Raw genomic sequence first — 23,621 nt, forward strand, 5'->3', positions numbered from 1 at the left:
TAAAATCACTCTTTCAACCATTCATAATATGAATTATAGTTACAACATACATTTCTTAGAAATAAAGGGAGTTTTCTTTAAGTGAAAGACTTTATTTGCACACAAAAGTAACTTTAGTAACATTCTAGATTTATATTGCAAGGTTCAATTTTTTAATCTTGCCTACGAGCCTAATAGAAATAAACTATCTTGAAATAAGGAAAATAAACTCAGCAATTAATGCTAGAGAAAAAGAAAACTACACCAAACTTCAATATCATAAGTGTCTCAATAACTTACACATTCTCCCACATGCCATAATGAAAAAAATACTCCATTATGGAAACTCACAAACTTTTTCATATGATGGTTAAACAAGCTAGAAGAAAAATAAGTCAAGTCTACTTACTTGAATTTTGTTCACATCTAAATGGTTGATATCAAAATGAGTCTTTATATGCCAGTGTGACTTCTGAATGATGTTTCGTACTATAGTAATAGTAAATTTGCAATTCAGAATATGCACAACCTCCTAGTCATCCCCTCTAACAATAGTTGGTGACCACCAACCAACATTCTGAAAAACACAAAATTAAGATACATAGAAATAAGTGTTTGAAAATAATATGAATAAAATGGAAATCAAATTATACCTTTATCAACATGATAAAGAGAATCATATAGTTCATTGTCTTTTCAAGTTCAACATCTTTTGAGATGTTGTACATAAATGCAACTATTTTGTGTACTATTGAAGCATGTAATGACATATTACTAGCCTCAATTGTTCCAAAAACTTCATACCCATCAATCTTGGTTTTTATCCACTCATTTGCAACAAATGGTTGGGTTATATGGAGCATTATGCTTGACATATAGTTGCTAAAAATCTACAATCAAAAGAGCTCAGTAAATATTAAAACTTAAGATATAAAAAATAAAAAATCAGATGAAAAAGGTGCATGCAATATGTCCAAAATATGAAAGATAACATGGGTATGAAAGTTTCCACAATAACTTGATGTAGAATAATATGAACACTAGGAAAGTGGGAAAGATAGATAGGAAGGACAAGAAAAATTTCAATAGTTTTCTTCAAATCTTTAATTACACCAAAAAAATTTTCATAAAATGCCAAGTAGCTATTTCAGAAGCCCCATTGCTTTAATATCAACATTTTCTCAGCAAAAACCCAGAAAAGCTTACCTCTGCATTCCTTATTCATGATTCTAATGAAGCAAAGTAGTCCTATTGTTGGCAAGTATAAACTAAAGTCTAAAACTCAAAGAAAACATTACAACATCAAACACTTGAAGAAACTATTAACAATAAACCATAGCTGAGGTGGAGCCCCTTCTGATGGTAGAATAAAGTAATATTAATTACCTCATGACCAACTAGAGTCAACAATATTGTTTTGAAACCTCCAACAAAGATCCCCTTCTGAATAGAAGAGCCCTAAAGCTGAACAAAGAAGGCCAATATGGCCACCCCCACTATAGTATAAAGAGCATTGGTGGTGAATTCAAGTCCAAGCTCCAAAAGCAAAGACATTTACATAAAAACTAAGCAACCTTGTTTGGCAAGAAAAGATATATAGAGATTTCTAATTGAAATTACAAAGTGATGCTGAAAAATTCAAACCATAAGAATTGTTCTATAGAATAATAAAACAAATGATGATAGCATACATTTCTCATTTCTAGGTTGTTCTGGTGCTTAGTGGCAGATTTCTATACCTGCTAAATCATGCTACATGGAATTATATGGAATATTTGATTATTTAATATAATCTACATGCATTATGCAATCATATGATTCAATATCTTACCTAGTCATACAATATAGGAATGACAAGATAGTTGATAGTGATTTATAATTTACCAGGATGTAGAATATGAAAATGCCACGATAGTCAAGATCGATCTCACAAAGTTTAAGAGGTGTTTCTTCATAGCTTGACTTGTTTTAGAGGTAGTCACAAAAGGATCAAATGCCCTAGAAAGAAATCCATTATTGTAATATACCTAACACTTCCCTTAACAAAAATAATATCTACTACCAATTTATTCCAAATCAAAGCAATCAAATTGAAAATACACTAAGAATTAGATAAAATAGCTGATAATATAATGCAGGTCTGAATAAGCATAGTAACAATGCAAGATCTATAATGGTATTACCTACAAATCAACATTGCACCAATCCATAGGATAATCGATCACAAATAAGACTTCATAAAATAATAAGTATTGCTCTTCTTCCAGTTCCCAAAATTCTGCTGCAAAAGATCATGATTTTAGTCATAGGCACTAACTATAATAGGAAATATTAATGAAAAGAGCATTATTGTTCAGCTCAAATATCAAATTTATCTATAAAATCACTTTGTGAATCTTACAAGAAGATTATATGGAAAATGAAGTTACATTCAAAAAACATCAATGTCAATTTCAAGTTTTGGTTCAGAGAAGATACACGAAAAAACTACAGAAATGGCCCAAGTCCCCATATAGAAAAAAACCATGAGCCCAATAGTAGGAGCACATTGGAGTATAAGTGCATTCTCCTGCATATAATTGTAAGCCCTACACCACTAAGAAACTTGTCAAGTATGTTTTTCTTTTGGTAGGGTTTTTTGATATAGTAACATAAATGTACAGTATACCCTTCTAAAAATACTTTAAGCTTTACCCAATAATAATATCCCACGAGTCCAAGAACAACATTTGACTACAAGGGTGGTGACGAGAAGTTTGGGGCAGCATCCCTTCAAACCATATAAATTCTTCTATTGTTCATGTTTAGTGACACAACTTTTGCATTTCACATACAGAAGCATGTTGTCTAGTGTCCTCTTAAATTAATGAAAATCAATACAATTAGAGAAATGGCAAGAAGAAAGATGAAGAATCAAATACCTGAAGGATACAATGTTGATGTAGCTTTAGAAAGATCATCTGAAGGACATGATATGCTCGGGTTGAAGGAGCTTTGAGATTCATTACTACACTTAGGAATGGGCTCATCTTCAATCTTCTGAAATATCACACACGATTTTTTTCCACATCTTGTTCAAACCATATAATGCAATCTCATCTATCAAGCATATTAAAATCTAACAGAGAGTCTTTGCTAGCTGATCTCCCTTGCGAGCTCAACTAAACAATGAATATATTAAATATACGTTGTTCAAACTTGAAAAATAATAGAATTGGTAATGGTAGCTGTTAGATACATATGCAAAATATAGAAGAATATACAAGGCACATTATTCTTTCTTTAAAGTGATGTCATCTCATGGAAATCCATGAATGTGGGATATGGAGTAAATGGATATATTAAATATCTATTATTTCAAACTTGTAAAAAAATGGAATTGGTAATGGTAGCTATAAGGAAACATTTCACTACTTCTTTAGCTTGCTTCTAAGTTGTGGTAAAATGGCACCTTGGGAACATGATATGGACATCAAGCAAAGCATAGAGGTTAATAGTAAAAATCTCCCTCTCCAACTAGTAGAATCCTATAAAATCTATAACTATGCATCAAGATGGTCTAGAATGGGAAGATCTCGATAGAAATTTGGTGCATAAAGAACCTATAGTCAGCTCATATTTAAACCAATATCAAGATTCTAGAATGTCCCCACACAAGACAAAGTGATTCTCCACATCTCAACAAAATTAACATCTAGAATAAATTTTTAAGGTTCAAAATTCTAAAAACTTCCAAATATTTTGCAAAAAAAAAACCTATTAATAGAAAATATGATTTACTGGGATGAGAAGATGAGAGGTAAATGGATTTGGGTTTTGTGATTCCTTGGTATGTTAGTTTGAGCTTCACTCAATTTCAAGAATACTATAATATACTCTACTTAACAAGGCCAACCATGTGAAGGTGGAAACTCATCTAGCCTCACCCCCCTCCCCCTAATATCAATCTAAATTCTCCATTAACATCTAATTACATATTTCATTCATCCATTTATGAACTATAACATTAAATCAATAAAACAGGAGGATTTATGATAGAAGAACCTCCAAAAACAAATACAAGGTTGGATCAAAATCTGTCTCAGCCAGATTCCCATTCCAACATATTGGGGATTACAAATAATAGCAGCTAAAAGGGTTACAAATATTAATATTGGAGGAAATTGGAGCAAGAAAATTTTGAGGAGATCTCTAGTCTAGTTAAAGAAATGGTGGACACTGGAGGTAAATGTTTCAATCCTTGAATAACTTGAAATAAAAGATTAGTATTCCACAAGAGCCATAGGAGAATGCCGAAGATAGTCACAATTCTAATAGGCACATCGTGACTATCTTTGACATTCTCCTATGGCTCTTGTGGTTCTAATCTTATAAAATGAGGGTTCCTCTTCTTTTTTTGAGCATAAGGCTGATGTGGCCCTATAATAAGAAATAAATGGGTTAAATTTTTTTATTTATTTTTAATGTTATAAGTATTTCATTAATCTAAAGAACATAACAAGGATTTTTTTTTACTTGATAAAGTAGCTACAAGAGGCACCAAATCTTTGGTAGAACATGTAAAAGTGGCCACTTTATAGAGTACAACATTAGAATAGTTATTTGTGAAGAAAATGCCTGAGAGTACATAGTGTTTGGGCACAAGATTAAGGAATGGTCCAAAAATCATAAACTTCAAAAGTAAATAGATGGGAAAAATCACAATGCTAACATATCAATGTGTTATTTAATAATGTGCCTACAATATCTATGGTGGTGACTTCAACAATTGAGAATGTTGAATATCATCAGTAGCTTTTCTTCCATCCCCATTCTTATAGATCGTAATCAAATCATAGATATTTTATATAAAAGAAGCCCAAAAAAGAACATACAAAAAGGGCCATAGCATAGATAATCACTATCATCAAATGCAATTGGAATGGTTGGTATAGTAGAAAAGGAGAAACCCCTTAGCAATCTAGAAGATGCAAAGTGGCATAAGGGAGAGATAAGTTTAAAAATTTTAAAGCACTGTCGTAGATGAACAAGTGAAGTTCAAGACATCGAGGATAATTTGGATTATGTACAACGCAAAGAAAACCAAAATGTAATAGCAATTTTTAGCAGAGAAATGAAATATATAAACTTATAAAGCTCATAATAATAATAGGCCATAAACAAGAGCTAAATTCTTAGTAGACAAAGTCTAGACACATGAAGCACACCTGATTGATCAAAACCAAATCACTACCAAGCCTTTTAACCACTCCTTAATAGCACTTTCTCTATCACCAAGTTTGCAGCAGGGTTTCTATTTATTTTTGGATCTAACGTTAATATGGCATCTCCATCTAGAAATTTCTTCAAAGCCTAAAAGATTTATACATGAAGTGATCAAAAACTCAAAATCTATCATGAGAAATAGAGCTCCAACACTAACAGTTTATACATTTGTATTTAGAGGCAAGATAAATTCAACTAAATATTCAAGATCAACCAAGTTCTTCAAAATATGAAATTTGAAATAAAACTATAATTCAAAAAATCTTCAACAATAAATTTAATACAGCAAATATCTTCATTTCATGGTTGATATCTATGCAAGTGGAAGATTGTGCATTTAATATCTCTATTTCATAGGTTATAACCTTAATGCAAGTTGAATTTTGTTCATTAATTTCTTTCTAGTTAATAATTTGCATGGTCGATCTTTGTGAGCTCCCAAATCTGCATTTGAATGCACAAGATTTTTTTGCAAAATTTAGCTACTCTAGTTTTTAACAAAAAGCTAGAACCACCAAAGATGTAAATCATAACTGATTGACAATTCTCACCAATACCTACCATATTACACATTGAAATCCTAATTATTCTGTTACCACATTGCAATTCTCTCTTAATTCCTTCACTTAAAATTTGTAGTGGAAAGTTAACAATGTATAAAATGATTAGAGCATATAACAAACTGTGCTTGATGCAATGGAAAGTAAAGATCATGGTAACTTACCCTTCTCCCCTCTCCATATCTCCTCATCACTCCCTCATCCCCACTTCCCTACTCTTCCTCTCCCCCTCTCATCTCTCACCATCCCCACTTCCTTCCTTACCCTCTCACACCCTCCCTCCCTCTCTCACCATCCCTCCCTTCTCCCCCACTCCATGTCTTGTCTTCACTCTCTCTCCTCATCTCCCTCATCCCCACTTTCCCTCCATTCCCTCTCCCTCTCTCCTAGTTCCCAAATATAAACAACAATAATAGATCAACAATAAAACCAAACATTGCAAATATATTTTCCTCAACTAAAATTTGCCTATGGTTTCCTTATTAATAAAAATTCCATTTCATTTTTGCTACCAACCTCTTGATTAGGCCACCAATCTTAAGACTACTTATACCTATAAAAAAAATGAGAAAAAATAATATGCACTCATAGTCAAATCAGAGAATATTTTCTTTTAACACGCAATAGAGTTTACACTAAGTTGGTCTCTTTTCACTTCATTGACTCAAGAAATGTTGGGTGATTTTAGTATAAGAGAATATTAATTCACTCAACTCATTTTATTATCTTCTAGAATTTATGGTTCCAAGAAACAACAATGAAATTTTTAGTGTGTTGTTGCAAAAAAATGTGCTATTAATTATTCGTGAAGGATCAATTAACAAATGAAATTTTCTTGGAAGATGAACTTGATTCTAATTTCTTAGAGCATGAGGAAAGCTATGAAAAAATTAAATAAGATATTCTTGGAGATGCTTCTTCAAATTAAGTAGAAGAGGAAAATTACTAAGAATATAGGATGATACAGAGACTAACTTGGTTAGTTTACTTGACAATCATGTCAAATGCTGATTTTGAGGAAGCTGGACATAAGCTGGTCAAGAGATGGAGGTATGCATCATGCTTATTAGTATGTTGCAGTCAAGAGAGAACATAGCATTGTTATTTTGGCCTCTAGGGAAATAAAACACAAAGTGCTAGGAAAACATAAAGTGCAATAAAACACAAACAAGTACACAAAAAACAGAGTCATGATCCTCAATTGTGTTGATATAAATTTTTTTGATCATCATTTAGTGTTTTCTAACCAAGCTAGTACAAACAACTAAATAGAATGTGCAGCCATGTGAGAAGAGATGGGAAAGCTTGTATGAATCGATGGGCATTATTGAAGAGATCTCAAGCCTAATAGTTTTGCTACACCATCTCATAGAGAGTCGAGAGACTTGAGAATTTGAAATATGGATGCACCTTTTTATTATCACCATGATAATAAAAACTATGAGATTCAAGAGACTTTAGAATTTGAAATATGGATGCAAGTGAGGGCTAAAGAAAACTTTGAGATTGTTGATTGTAAACTTAGAAAGGAAAGAATAGATGCATATTAGTCATAAAATATGCATTTAAAGTGATGAAGCACAAGTTATTTGAGATAATTTTTGTAGAAATCTCTCTTGAATGTAGTGTGGATCATTTTGGAAGTACAATGTGGCTAAGGTACCTAAGAAACTATCAAAATTGATCCACTATTAGTCCAAAACATGTTTAATTCATGTGAATTGAAATAACATTAATAGAGTTGTGAATTATTTGCCTACAAGAATGGTTGAATACAGGCTAACAGAATGGTGAAGGCCAACAAAATAGATGACTTGGCTAGAGAAACCTCATATAAAAGATAAATAATGGGATGAAAAAAAGGTTAGCATTGCTCCCAGCTCATCAACAAACAAACAAGGAACCTCATAGGCATAGTATGGATAAAGCATTACATATTTTGTTGTTGCTTAGGTATATCTATTTATTGTTCTTAAGAATCTTATTTGATCATGATAATTTCAAAAGCACATAAACTTTGCAAAAATAAATTATGTTAAACTTGACCTCTACCACTATTGTTGTGATCTCCTGCATAGTGGGCTACTTGCAAGCATCTGTTGTTATCATATAAATAAGTAAGACTAGTCAATAAAGAAAATGAAAACCATGTAAGGATGGACAAAATTTTTCTTAAATTTAAGCATGTAAATATTGAGCCAATAATTAAATCCTTACCAATCTTCTTGTTACAGACATCAAGAACATATAAAACATAAAGGAAGAAGATAACTATGAGAACAAAGCACAATTTAGATGCTTAACCAAAAAATTAATTAAAAATAATTGATTCAGCAGAATAATGACTACATTTTTAGACAAAGGAAAAATGGAGAGGAGATATACTAGCAAAGATGAGCCCTCCTTACTCATACAACAAAATAAAATTTAAAACTTAAATAATAGATCCCAAGCAATTCATAGGAGGCATCATAGAAAGAGAAAATACAAACAACTTGTGGAAACAACTTCAAACACTCAAAAAATATAGCTTATTTGTGTTTAAAGGATCAACTTTATACCTGGAGGTTTATTTTACTCCAGCAATGAGAATCCTCATCAACTAAACCTGCTAACCAAAATTGATTCTTCTACATGGCAATTGGACTTACTAGGAAGAGTGTAATTTGATAGAATGGCCATGTGGTTGATATGGAAGTCTTGTCAGTATTGTGTGTAATTTAATACCTAGACACTGCTTATTTTAACTCACTTTAAATCATAATTTACATTCTAACTTAGCAATGTTAATTGGGAATACCTGGAAAGCTACTAATTATATATTGACAAGTATTAATCAATATGAAAATAATTATCAAAAAAATGGGATTGGTGTAGTATAACTGCATCGATAAATTGATAATGCACCATCATTTTTTGGTGATAGAATCTAGTACCTTATTGTCTTTGTAGATGATTAATTATTTGAATTTGAAATTTCATGGCATGTGTGCATTCTTATGCAATCTACTATGCATTAGCAGCAAGAGTGAAGGCTCAAGTGTAAAATCATTTTTAGAAATATTTATATATAGATGGAATGTTCTACCTATAGGTCCTTAAAGAAAAAACTTTGTGTGCAGTGTGTGTCCAATAGTGTACCATGTGACCATGTATTGCTTCCCCTCTAAATGTGGATCTTAGATGCTTTGATGTGATTAACTATTTTGATGAATAGGGGAAATGTATTTTTAATAACATTTTATAAACACATAAAAGACTATGCACCTAATTCCACCCTTTAGTGATAAAATTGTGAAGATGGCACGCATCACGAAGGCTTGTGTGGCTCTAGAAGTCTTAATATGGACTATATGGCAGGACATCTATCCCTCAACCTCATTAAGGTCTCTAGTAGAAACTTGATTATAATGAAGAAGTGACAAGGAATTAGGATCTGACCTTTGAGTGTATTGACATAGATGTTATTGTTACACAATTTGCTAGAAATCTCTTTACATGAGATAGCCTATACAACACATGGCTAGTGGAAGTAGAATTGTCACTCATTGTGGTTCAAGTGAAGTTGAACCAGATGTTCACTTGATGCTTTTGATGCAAAGCAATATGAAGATTATTAATTTTAAATATTGATTGCAATTTTTCGTCATTTATTGGCATTTAACAAATCCCTAAATTATGTTTTTATGAGCATTTCCATTTTTTTCATATTAAGAAGTGCTTAAATGTTTTGTTTATTGGCAATTATGAGTATCACTAGTTTATACTATATATTGTTATATTTTTTTAAATGTATTATACATGTACATTGAAGTGTTTGTTAATGGTGCTTCATTTTTTATTGGCTCTAAAAATAAAAATGAAGCAAAGACTTTCATGGCTTTGAAGGGTTTAAGAGAAGTTATAGCTTTCTGATGCAAGAAGTACAGACCAAGGGTGACTCCCTTGTTATTGTTACAGCCTTATGAGAAATTAGATTTAAGATTGGTGTTTAAGCAACACGCCAACCCAAGATGTGCCAACCCTTGCATTTTTTTAAAGCCATTATAGGTATGGATGTGTGGATACAATTCCAAATGTGACTTTTAAAATTGATGACCATAATCATGTTCAAGAACATCTCTGCTATTATTATTTTATATAATCATAGATCTGACGCAAGATGGTAAATAGAAGAATACAAAGCTTGGGACTAGTTTGAAGAAAGTTCAAATAAAGATAGGTAAAGGAAAAGTTTAGGTACCATTCCCAATTTTAGGAGAAAATGTGTCATTTTCACCCTCATCATACATAAAAAATAACATAATTAAAGTGAGTTAAGAAATAATGAGAAACCATGGTAAAGAATGTTGCATTTTAATCTCAAATTGAATTTGAAAAGTTATGGATATCTATATTGTTATATATGCCTAATAAATAACAATACATTATATATAAGGCAAGAGCCTACAACACAATGGTAAATTGTGAGCATCTTATATGAGAATTGATCACAACACATAATAATAATGATCTTGACTTCAGCCTTTTATCAATAAAATATATATAATTAGTAAGCAATAAGACAATGGGGATTGTGAAAAAAAATGAGGTGAGCTACAAAAGCCTCAAGGCTCATACTTAAGTAGTTTCACTTTAATATTGTAGAGTATTGACCAAACCAAAAGGCATAGCAAGGGAGAATTAAGCATGCACATCCTATTAGTACTGACCTCACCAAGACTTGGCAAATAGTGACCATTGCTCACTTCACAATGATCTCAACAAAACTTCCTTACCATGAAAAATAATAACCCAAATAATGCATTTTATAGATTTCACTAGTGTGCCATTATGAAAATTGTAAAAAGGTACCAACATAAAATGTAGATATACTGTTAAAAGGAAAGCCAAAATTTAACAAACATCATTATACAAATTGTAATTTGATTTATTCAAAACTAGAATTGATATGTTTCATTCAGCATCACATTCAAATTCTTAGTGGACATCCTTAAAACGGGATATAATCCTTGCAACATTATCTCTGTGATTAATGTCCATCCTACATGTTGCTCTACATAATATGACACAAGAATAATTGAAAACAATATCAATCACTTGATCATCTTAGGCATAAGAGATTCAATAATATTATATTCTGCCCATGAGTCTATCATGGACACTTCAAAGTAAAATTGAAAGAGGAATTACAAAGATATAACTAGAAGCTTGTTTGGACCAATATTTAATACAACTACCATTACAGAAGTTGTAGGCACCCATACAAAACTAGAGAATATACCTAATTGAATCAGATATACAATTTAGGTCACATGTTGAGACACGGACCAAGTCACTCACAATGTGACTGAATATCTAAAGTCTAACCTAATCGTTAAATCTAACTGTAATGTCAACTAGAACTAAAATCCAAAACATGACCCAAACCAAAGTACTTGTAATTAATTTCACATAGAAATTTCCATTCCTTGGTGAGTGTATGCATTGGATTGTACTATCCAAAGTGCTAAAATACATAAACCAAAAATATTACATCAGTGATATATTTAGTGTATCTTAGCTACAGAAAAATTCCAAATAATTGCAGTATCAACCAAATCGCGTCAGCTTCAAAATATTAGAGAGACTATACTATCCTCTCAACTACACAAATAGACAAGCAAGCATGAAATTTGCAAGCATAAATTTAATCTTACTCTAATTGGAACTTAATATAGTATATGTATAGGCATGTAATATTACAATGGGATGTGGCTATTCTCTATACAAAATATATTGTTGATCAAATTTTTAAAAATGAAAAATATAATAGATTTTGACAAAAAATTTAACATTTGTTCCTCGAGAAAACAACAAAACATTTGAAAAAAGTATGAATAAGCATGAAGCTAAGACTAATCCTAATTGGTCCATGAAAAAGACCTAAAAACAAACTTGCCTCTAAAAAATAACATTGCAAAGGAAAATAGAAAATATTTCTAAATCGTATTGATTGTCTCACCTCTATATCCATTGATAGGTTTATCTCAATAGTCTAAATGTATGTTGTCGGGGTTTATTTATGCAACCCATCTCTGACTATGCTTAGCCCATAGCCTAATGAATGTGCTCCAATAGGATTAGATGGTTTTGATCTCCAAGCTGAGTCTCCATAAGCAGAGTTGTTGTAACTATTAGTGTATGTACCTCCATAGGCCCTTGTCGTTGAGCTATATGTTGCCACTTTAGTTCCATACCCACTATTTTGTGTTGGATAAGCACTGACACTTGAGCCATAGATATTTTTAGAGCTTCCATAGCCAATTGCATTCCCAACAACACTTCCATTTTCCAAGTTATTACTACCTTGACCTAAGCCCCATGTTGTACCTCCACCATAACTACTTATGCTCCCATTTCCTCCAACATATGCTATAGTTCCATTACCCCACATATTTCTCACTAGAGCTAGATTATTGTTATAAGCTCTGGTTGCTAGATTGCCATAGCTAGTGGGAGCCCCTCCATAAGTGCCAACTATGCCAATAGAATAGGTTGGGTTGGTTCGAAAAGAAGAACTGTCATAGTTGCCTCCATTCATTATAGGTCCATATCCTACACCATTTCCATAGCCAGTCCCAGGTGCATTGTATCCACTTCCAGTAGGTCCATATGAAGTGAACCCACCTCTAACTCCTAGAGAAACAACATGCTTAGTATTCATTCTAGGCCCATAGGGTCTTGCCACACTCAAATTGAAGCCATACCCAAAATTCCCTCCTTGATCTCCTCCTAAAGTATACTTGGCATTCCTAGTAGATTGTTCCTTGGGGATCGACCACTTGACCTCTACCATCTTTCCATTGAACTCGTAAAAGGGCTTTTGTACAAAAACATCCACAACATCTTTTGATTCATAAGTGATGAAGCCAAATCCTTGAGGTCTCTAAGTACTATGATCTTACCGTTCGGCCATTGATCATGTGTTTTTCCAACACAACCCTATCTACAATAGATGGATTTGCAAAAACCACAAAGCCAAAATCCCAAGCTCACCCTATGATTTTGTCCTTCATAATCACTACTTCCATAACATCTCCAAATGCTCTAAAATATTCTTTGACTCGCTCCTCTTGTTGGGACAAAAAATTGCATGCTTCATTTTTAGTCCCATTTCAAATTTTGAGTCAATACAAGCCCTATGAATGCCCTTTTGATGAGATTGTACCCGACTATCCATATGAGGCCCAAAAGGTGTTCAATGTTTCTAAGACCTTCCATTCAGCCTATCTACCTATTCCATGAAAATAAATCATCATTCTGAATTGTTTGGTGAAGTCCTATTTTGAGCCAATGTCATTTCTACATTTTACCTTAAGTGTCAAACAACGTCAGGAGGCTATGTTTGTAAGTGAATATCTCGCACCTAGAAATGTTTTGTGACTTTCCACTTTGGGAATGTTTAGTGTCCATACCTGAAAACTTATGTTTTAGATTTTGAGTCGTTTCAATTCCATTTGTCTAGGTTTTAAATCCCTCAAAGTTGGTTAGTTATTGTTTTCATTCATTTGCAAATGGCACACAATTATGGGAAGCCCTGTCCGACACATTATTATTTTGACCTAGTTGACCCAAATGCTAAATTTCCTTTTACATTGCATTGTATATATCAAAGACTTGTTATGTTTCAAGTTTCAGTTCATGAAAAATCCATTTGATCAATTTTCAAACACGATTCCAAACGTAATTTGTAACTTTTTACTGGTGTCACCATTTGCAGATTTGTCAATACCCCTATTCATGGCATTATATCTCCTAATCTATGATTGGTAAGATTGAATGGATTGTACCACTATGTTGTCCTCTAAAAATACTCCAAGTGTGTCAGTTTTTAAGTCATGGAAAATCCATATGCACACTTTTCCAGGTCAATTCCATTTGCAAAAATCATTGTCCTATCAGTGTTTCAAATTGCAAAATCCAGGTAGCCTACTTTGACTGATTTCCATTTGCGCCCAGTTATTCATCATGAGCCCAAATCATATATTCATACTCACCTCCTGACAGAGAACCAGTGTCCCAAGTTTCTTCTTCCCAAGTGTCAATTTACCCAATTTTCAAAGCCGAATCTAAATCTAGTTTATTGCTTTCTGACATGTTTTTATGCAGGTAATTCTGAAGAGGTAATTTTGAAGGTGAATAAATTTTGACCTAGAATTCATCATGAGATGGGGTTCCACAGTCTAAAAGAATGTGGAGCAAAGAATCAGTGTGTTCAATTTCAGAGCTTGGACAATTGTCCAGGTTAGTTTTTAAAGCTAGGCAACAGGCTTCCGGATAGAGATTTCATAGTGGTGCGAAAGTGACCTAAAATAAGTTTTCAATGTTGATTCAGTGATTAAATTAGGTTTGAGTTAGTTCAAAGAGGTTGATGGGTTAGTTTGGAGTATCAGTTGTCCAAAAACAAAAAAAATTTAGCCGGACCCACTTTGGGGTCCGATTGATTCCATCAGATTGATTGAGGTTCTGTGCAACTTGAAATTTTTAAAAGGGGATGTGAAACGTGAGCTCTTTCAAGATCTCACTCCAATGTGTTGGTATTCTTCTTGATAACATTGTGACTTTATTGCAAGAAATTGTATCTACTTACCCAATGTTATCACCACCTACTCTAATAGCAAGTGCATCAAATCGTGTTTGCAATACATTAACACTTCTTCAGTGTGTAGCCTCTCATCCTGATACTAGAGGTGGATGACATCGATGTTATCAATTTTCTACTTTCTATGGAGATAATTCCACTATTTTGGTTGACAATAGAGATGGGAAGTGAACTCTCAAAGATGGTGGCAACATTTATTGTCCAGAAGATACTCTAGGATGATGTGTGGGCTAGTTTATGTTTGTGCAATTGCAAAGCGAGAATTCTACATCTTCTAATGGAAAGCACATGTTGCATGGGGAAGAATTTCTAGCATTAATGAAGAAAAGAGATGTAGTGAATGAGGGAACACATTCGCAGGGGGATTTAAAAAAGCAAAACACAATCAAAGTTTGAGGAACCTACAACAAGACCTCATGTAACAAAAGGGAGCCACATTTTATAAAGATACAAGAAACTCATACCCATAGAGAAACCCGTGAGCAAACAAGGGAGCAGCATGAGTTTGAGAGAACAGTCAGTGCATGTCTAAAGAAATCCTACATGCAGATACAGGGCAGCGGCAAGGGAATTAAAGTTGCAGAGGAAGTTGCATTCAATAGGGGACGTCAGAGTTCACAAAATCAACCCACGCCTCACATCAGACATTCTACACCTTCACAAGGAATGAAGCAATTTTTTAAAAACAGTTCGATGCCATAGAAGAAGGCTCAGCACTAGACACAGGGGAGAATGAAGAACAACAACAGGCATTTTTTCTAACATTCAGCTCACACATCTCAAAAGCAGAGACACCCAATGCTTTGGAAATGAAGAGGGCCATGCTAAAGCAAGAAAAGAAGCCACATGCATGTAACAGAGCAAGAGAGTGGTTGAGGTAGGAGGCTCGGCGTGTAAAAATTTGAAAGATGCAATCAGAGCAAGCAAAGCCACAGGAGGCAAAGGAATGAGCCCACAGCTAAGAAGGTGCAACAGTCGACAAAGAAGAATAGGGCAATTTAAGAGAAAAACCCACGTATGTAGGAAGTTGCAGCAAGAGACCGAAGAGGCAGGGCTTTGCTGATTGAACGTGTCTTTCACAATTCCTATCATTAGATGAAGAAAAAATTTCATGCTAAAGTGTATTATGTTCTTTTATTTTTGCATCTTCATTTTCAACTCCTCCATACCTTGCCGCATACTTCTACCTAGAAGGAGATACGTCCTGGATGTATATAATTGTGCATTACGTAGTGAGATACCATCAAATTGACTGCCCAAATAATGGTAGAGCGTGCTCTCAATCAACTTTAGACGCACCTTTTCCTACTACCTAATTTTGCCCATAAAAAAAAATAATAAAGGGAAGGTTGCTATAATCGCAATGTGTGAAGGATATTAAAGAGTCATTTATCCCACATCCTTTGTGGGTGGTTCTCATTAGTTTTTTAAATAGAACTCCACGCATATGTTGAAGTGCCTCAAAGAGAGGGCTTTTTCAAAGAGAAAATTTGCATGCTGCAAAGTGGGACCCATACATGAGGTAGATTGCTAGGTGAATGGGATGTCGCCAAAGTTTTAAATGAAACCGCAACAGTGATGACATGGCGAATCTGCACTCAAAGGCATCTAGATTTCAACAAGTGTCACGATCGAATGGCAACCGCTTCCCTGCATTAATAAGATGTGCATGGGATAAATATTGCGAGAAAGAAAAATACTACCATGTGGCAAGTGGGTCTCGGTTGGTAGCAAGGTGGAGCAAAATAGCAGTCTAAGATCGATGCGCAGGATGTTGCCACGTGGCGGATCCTGCGGTGCCCGCATTCCCGCAAAAAGAAGATGCAAGGAAGATAAATAATGTAGGAGAGTGGGCAAGTGACATGTGGTGCAGGTCTCATGGTGCTGACATAGCAGATTATATAGAGGGCTCAGTGAATCAATGAGTGACATGTGTCACTCGGTCAAACTTAGTTTGACCCTAGATTTAAAAGACAAGGGAAAATATGAAATGTTTGAAAAGATAGATTTTTTATTATTTTCTCAATCAATGTAGCGTGTAGGTATTTTAAAATCAAAAGTGGGCCTTTTTTATAAAGTTCTACCTTTAAAGCATTTTAAATTTTTCAAAATTTAAAAAACAATGAGTTGCAAACCTGAACTTTTATAATTGAGGAGCATTTTTCAAATTGACTTTCTGGGCATTTTTGGGAGGCTAGATATGCACTCCAATATACCACTGAAACCGAGAAGATCCAAATTTTCCAAATATGAGGTCATTTTTTGCACAGGTAGCAATCTGTTTGAGCTACAGGAGGTTTTCTTCTAGATTCCTATTGTGCAACAGAATTCAAGTATCAAAGCTCAGAACTAATTTCTAATGAGGTGATGACTTGAGTATGGTTAAAAGGAAGTGAGAATTCAATTTGGGTCAAAAAAATTTCAGATTCATTCAATAAAAATTGAAATTTCACTAGCATTTTAGTGGGCAAATCAGATATTTTGGTTGCAAAAAGAGGTTTTCATCATTTGAACAGAGGATATTTTCAAATCACTTAGAGTGTGATGATGAAAATAAATCAAACCAGATGGGTAGAGAGAGGAAAGGGGTTTTGCAACTGAACAAGATGAAATTCCAAGTGGATAGATGTTGATTGCATATTTAATCCGGGAATTTCATCTTCTCCTATATCTTTCATTCTTTCTTTCATTGTAAGGGTTCCAGTCTTGGTTCTAGTCTTCATCACTGAGAAACCAGTAGGTTAGCAATTTTCTCTAGGTAATACCAGTAGGGTTCCAGTGTTTTACTGTGATACCACATTCTTTAGCAAATTTCTCTTGTATGAACAGCATTAACGAGGTTAATAAAGATAGTCTAGATCTGTTAGGTGTTTTCCATGTTTTCATTTTCATGCATATGACTGTATAAGTTTCAAGGAAATTAATACAAAGAACAATAGGTTTAGTTTCATCTTGAATCTTGTCTCCTTTATCAGTGAGTTTTAGTGTTTTATGGCCTTTGAACAAAGAGCCTAGGTTGTAGTTGTAGTCCCTTAAGGCTGTATGTTATTTCACTATTGCTTATGACTCAAGAAGTTATGTAAATGCTTTAAGGAATTAACAAGGTTGCAAGTTTTCTGATGGGGATATCATGTAAGAATGAGGTTTAGATTGAACACAGATGTCTATTTACAAGTTAAATAAATAGATCAAATATCCATATGTATGTTTTTAATTCATGGATTTACCCAATGGTTTAGGCATTGATCAGCTACAAGATCATTAAGTCTTACTACTGCATATCTGAGGGTTTGTTGAATTCAACATTATAAATCAAATGTTCTTTCCATTTTATGTTGAAGGACCTAAATAGAATGCCCTCACTCAGCTTGTGAATATTCTAGATTTGCATTTAGCTACTGCAGATTTGTGTCATTTCATGAGTTACTAGGAGAAATAAGGTCTTTTATCTGCTTCATATTAGATTCAGTGTATGCTTTGATAACTGGTCCACCCACCTAGGTTTTGCAGAGCCTGAAGTAGAAGAAGGGTCATGCCTTATAGTTGGCGCTGTGTCTGAAATGATATGTTGATAATGGGAGTTAGCTACCCCTAAATGTGTCATATTCTCATGGGGATAATTGAAAACCCTCCAACGTTTTCAAACACCAACACCTCTCTTCTTTCTGTATGTAGCTCCCGCACTCCAAATGAAATGCCTATAGCTCCCGCATGCACATAACAATAAACCTTTTTTATTTCAACATGTTATGCCCGTGTTGGTTGAAATTTTGACCAAAATAGGCATGGATTTTTTTAAAAAGACATTTTTCCTTACCTATTTTGACCAATTTGACCCTATTTTAATAGATGATCAAAATTTTTGGTCTAAAAATGGGGTTAAATGTACTAGTGTTCAGCCACACAGGTTGTCGAACTATTTTTTCATGAGGTGTTTAGATTGCATGGATTACCATGAAACATTGTTAGTGACTAAGACAGTCGGTTTATGAGTGATTTCTGGCAGGAGGTTTTTAGATTGTGTGGGACTAAGCTTTCTCCAAGAACTAGCTACTACCCTTAGATAGATGGACAGATGGAGATAGTCAAGAAATGGGTGGAAGGATACCTTATAAATTATATTGTTGGGCAGAAAAAAGGGTGGTTAAGTGGATATACCTTTGTGAGTACTGCTACAACACCACTTACCATCTTTCTATTTAGATGACACCATTCATGGCCTCGTATGGTTATGAGGCTCCTAGATTTCTTAATTTTTTGATGAGTGATAGTAGAGTACCTAGTCCTGGAGATATGTTATAGGAAAATCATGATATCATGAGGGCTCTTTGTGAAAACATCTGGAAGGCACAAAACCAGCAAAAATAGTATGCAAATCAGAGGAGAGTGGAACACTCTTTTGAGGTTGGGAACATGGTGTATTTGATGTTGTATCCCTACAAACATTCTATTCTCAAGAAGAGTGGTGTAGAGAAGCTCAAGTTGTGATACTATGGAACCTTCTAGGTCATTAGGTGTGTGGGTGAGGTGGCTTATGAGCTAGAGTTGTCAGCAGATAGCAAAGTGCACAATATTTTCCATGTATCATGCCTCAAGAAGGCATTGGTACATCATGTGGTTCTTTTTGTAGTTCTACCACCTTTAGATGATGAGGGTAAGTTGATTTTGATACCAAAGGCTATATTAGATTTTAGAGATAAGTAGTTGAGAAGATGTGTCATTAGAGAACATTTGATTAAATGGAAGGACCTACCTATTGAGGATGTTACATGGGAGAGTGAAGAGATTCTACAACATCAAGAGTTGAGATTGCTTGGGGACAAACAATTTCTAGAGGGGTAAACTATAATGTCTCCATCTTTTTAGCCTCTCAATGGAGTTCTTAGCCTTTCATTCTTTGAAGGCTAAGTGGAGAAATAAGGTGAAATAATTAAATTCAATTCTTATAAAGTCATTAAATAATTTAAAAATTAAAAAGTGACTAAAATAAATATTAAATCATTAGTCACTAAAATAATATTATATTATATGGAAAGGAAATCTTCTAGAACCACAACTAATTATTGTTGGAAAGGACGAAGCTTCTAGAAAAGTGCAATAAAATAATATTTTATGTTCTTCTAGAAGGGGTAAAGGAATAGAATAAATAGAGGAGAGAGCCTCACTGTTGGGCATCTACATTTTATATTGACATTTGCTTGTGCATTTGTGGAGTCAAGGGTTTTTGTAGGACATTTCAGTCATTGAGAATGATAATTCTCTTTGATTGGCAACTTTGAGGCTGTAAAGTTATCAACTGATATTGTTGCATTTGCTAGAGTTGATATTTCAGTCATCTCATTGAAGCTTATTGAGTTTTTATAGCAATTCATGAAGACGATACACTTCAAATATAAGGGTCTTTGATGCCCTCATTTTATCTGCACTTTGGAAGGAGTTAAGCAGCTAATTCAGAGGCATATTAGGAAGCTTACACCCATCTACTATAGTGCATGACAGATTTTGATATGCCTACCAATCTTAGGTTCCCTTCATTTTATCTTCATGTTTATGCATTATCTGAAAATACATCTACATGGTTTTGTATGGACAATCTAGTTAGATTGTTGAAGACATTGTAACCTAATTTTATATTAGAATTTTTATATCAACAAAATATCAATTTTGAAGTTTGAAATATAATGTTAGTTTGCATGCTAACTATTTGACATAATGTCACTTGGTTGTAAATGTTAATTTGCATTGAAAATAAAATCAGTCATATATCCCTCTATTCTACAAGTGTTTGACAAAATTTCTAAAAGAAAATATAGCAAGCTTCAATCAGATTTAGATAGGGATATTACAGAATATACCTTGACCCTTCAATTAAGGGTATTTTAGAAGGACCCATTACATCAATATGAACTAGATGTAGAGGAGTTTTTGCTCTCCATGATTTACCTTGAGGGAGACTTTCCACATGTTTTTTTCCCATTGCACATCCTTCACATACCTTGGGACTTAATGATATCCCATAATTTGACATAATGTCATGGTTTTCATGCTAACTATTTGACATAATGTCACTTGGTTGTAAATGTTAATTTGCATTGAAAATAAAATCAGTCATATATCCCTCTATTGTACAAGTGTTTGACAAAATTTCTAAAAGAAAATATAGCAAGCTTCAATTAGATTTAGATAGCGATATTACAGAATATACCTTCACCCTCCAATTAAGGGTATTTTAAAAGGACCCATTACATCACTATGAACTAGATGTAGAGGAGTTTTTGCTCTCCATGATTTACCTTGAGGGAGACTTTCGACATGCTGTTTTCCCATTGCATATCCTTCACATATCTTGGGACTTAATGATATCTTTGGAAGCCCATGCACCATTTGTAATCTCTCCATAAGCTTGAGACTTTGAAAATTGACATGCCCCAAATGCTCATGCAATCACTTGCTCATATAATCATATTGGGCAATAACACACATATATTTATCTCCACATTTAGAAGTAAATTCTTGAAACTTATAAAATCCATTCTCCATTTTATTAATTGCAATAACTCTATAATTATCATTGACATCCTTGATTAAGCACTTATCATTGCAGAATTCTATTTTATATCCTTGAGTTGCAATCTAAGATATTGAAAGTAGATTTGTTTTTAATTCAGGGACTAACTTTACATTTTTGAACAAACCATTATCAACTTTGACATAACCAGTCCCTTTAACTTCTAAAACACTATTATCTCCCAAATGTATTTTCTCTATAGTATTTTCACTTATTGATTCAAATTGTTCCTTATTGTGAATCATGTGTTGTGTAGTGCCATAATCAATAACCCAATCATCTTTGAAAGTATTATTTTCTTTAAGTGCAACACAAAATGCATTTCTTTTAGAATCACCAAATTTTGGAGAATTATTTATCTTCTTCTCTATATCTCTTTTATTCAAGAAGCATTCATTTTCTTTATGACCCATTTTACTACAATAATTACATTTCAATTTACTTCTATTGTAATCTATGGATGAAGCACCTTTATTTTCATACTTCCAATTTATTTCTTTAGATTGATTATCTTGTGACTTCTTATAATCATATTTTCCTTTTATTACAAATGCTTGAGATTCACCATCAAATGATTCTTTTTCTTTAACTTATCTTTTCTCTTCTTGGACTAACTTAGCACATAATTCTTCAAACTTAATACTTTGTAATTTATTTGCAGTACCTAAACCCCTTTAAAATGATTGATAAGATCTAGGAGGACTTTGTAATATAATTTGCACAAAATCTTTATCATCTATAGCTTTTGCAAGAGAAGCAAGATCAATCTTCTTTTACTTTAATTTAAGTAAATGTGAGACTATCTCTTGTGAGTTTGATAATTTCATATTATATAACTTAGTAGTGAGAGATAAGATCCATACATCACCTAAATTTTGATATAGATCCTTCAAAATTTCCTATACTTTTACTCCACTTCTCTCATTACGAACTTCTGGGAAAACCTCTTCTAAGAGTGTAAGCTTGATTAGTGTTGTTTCCTTCTTGTCCCTTTTATCCCAACTATCTTGAGCCTTTCCTAGATTTTTTGGCCTTTGTTCACTACTAGTCACAATATCATAACAATTTTAAAGAGTTAGAGTGATTTCAATATGAGATAACCAATCATTATAGTTTTTTCCCCATTCAACTTAACTGTGCGTAGAGTAACACCAAGTGATTCCATTGTTACATTCTCTCCTTTTTGGATGAGAATGAAAGAGATTTAAAAAACTTGAACCCCAAACATAAAATTAAAAAACTCTCACCAATTTGTTAAAGAAAAAACCCTTTTCTCTTCTTGCAATATTCTTCCTTTGTCACAAGAAATGTTGGTGCTACTCACTCCCAAATTTTACACCTACAAGTATAAACATTCATACCAAAAGCACCAAATATACACAGCCCAAAGAACTAAAACAACTTTGATACCATGGTAAACTGTTAATAAAAATAGAGTATGGAGAACAATAGAAAAATAGAGAAAGATAGGTCAAAGAAATTGGACAACATATCACACTCCAATTTGTATTACATACACTTGTGAGGGGAGGCTTCAATATTTATAGATTTTTTAGCCTCTAGAAAATTCTATCGTCAGTTACGATGAGAAAATGGATAAATCTGGAGTCTTCTTTTCCATTTGTGGAAGAGTATTTTGGAAGGTATAATAAATGTTCAACTACCGTTGTTGTACATAAACATTATTCTTGTTCACAATTGGCTATCAATGATATGTAGTTGTTGTCATTAATAGAAACACATGATGTACATGTTGATAGGAAACCTCAAAAATAAAGATACCTAGTGTTTGGTAATTAGAAAATTATCTAAGTATAGAATTTGGTTTATAGCAGTGTATTTTTTTGTTTATAACATGTTGCAGATGTCATATTATGACAAGAAAATTTACATGGACAGAGTATACATGTTGTTGATGATGTGTATAGCCTAAAAATTTTGTATGAACTATATGGAATAGAGATAATCATGTTTTGATGAAATAGGACATCAGAATTAAAGAAAATAATTGTTTTGGTTGCAAAACAATTACTTGTCCAATTAGGGCTAACATCCTAGATGTTTACTCTAACTTGGAAAGGTGAGTTGTGGTCTTAGTCAAGCCAGAAATATTTTATGTAAAAACATGGTATTTATGCAAAGGAATTCTTGTGATAAGAAGTGTGAAAGCAAGTTCTATTTGTGTAACATTGTGTAAGCAAAGTAAGATTGCAAAGTGAGCGAACTTTTGTGAAAGTGATATTTGCAAAATTTGGTATGAACTATTTGGTGATTTGAGATTGAGCTAAAGATCAGAGATCAAACAAGGAAGGCAAATAATATAATTACTTGTTTGAGAAGTGAGCTCTTCTTGTACTTGAAATTGCATGTTTGGGTAGTGGGCTCTTCTTGCATACATTATACTACAACTCCTAACAAGGTTGGAATCTCCTTACATGGATTCAAAGTCTTCTAAAAAGGACTACTGATACTAAATTTTCTCATTGACTCCTAAAAAGGTCCATCCTCTAACAAGGAGCTTTTATATCAGTATATTATCTAGTGGGCATCATCCCCACCGGGGTTTTCCCTTGGCCAGGGTTTCCCTAGTTAACAAAATATGGTG

The 23,621-nt window shown here is 33.4% G+C and overlaps 1 pseudogene; it reads right to left on the reverse strand.

The window, feature by feature from the left end:
- Positions 1-11,862: 11,862 nt before the first annotated feature.
- Positions 11,863-16,254, reverse strand: LOC149575309 (heterogeneous nuclear ribonucleoprotein 1-like; annotated as a pseudogene).
- Between the last annotated feature and the right edge of the window lie 7,367 nt (positions 16,255-23,621).

The sequence above is a fragment of the Cupressus sempervirens genome, chromosome 2, assembly GCF_028749045.1.
Source record: "Cupressus sempervirens isolate cs-2001-9-10 chromosome 2, ASM2874904v1, whole genome shotgun sequence".
NCBI lineage: Eukaryota > Viridiplantae > Streptophyta > Pinopsida > Cupressales > Cupressaceae > Cupressus > Cupressus sempervirens.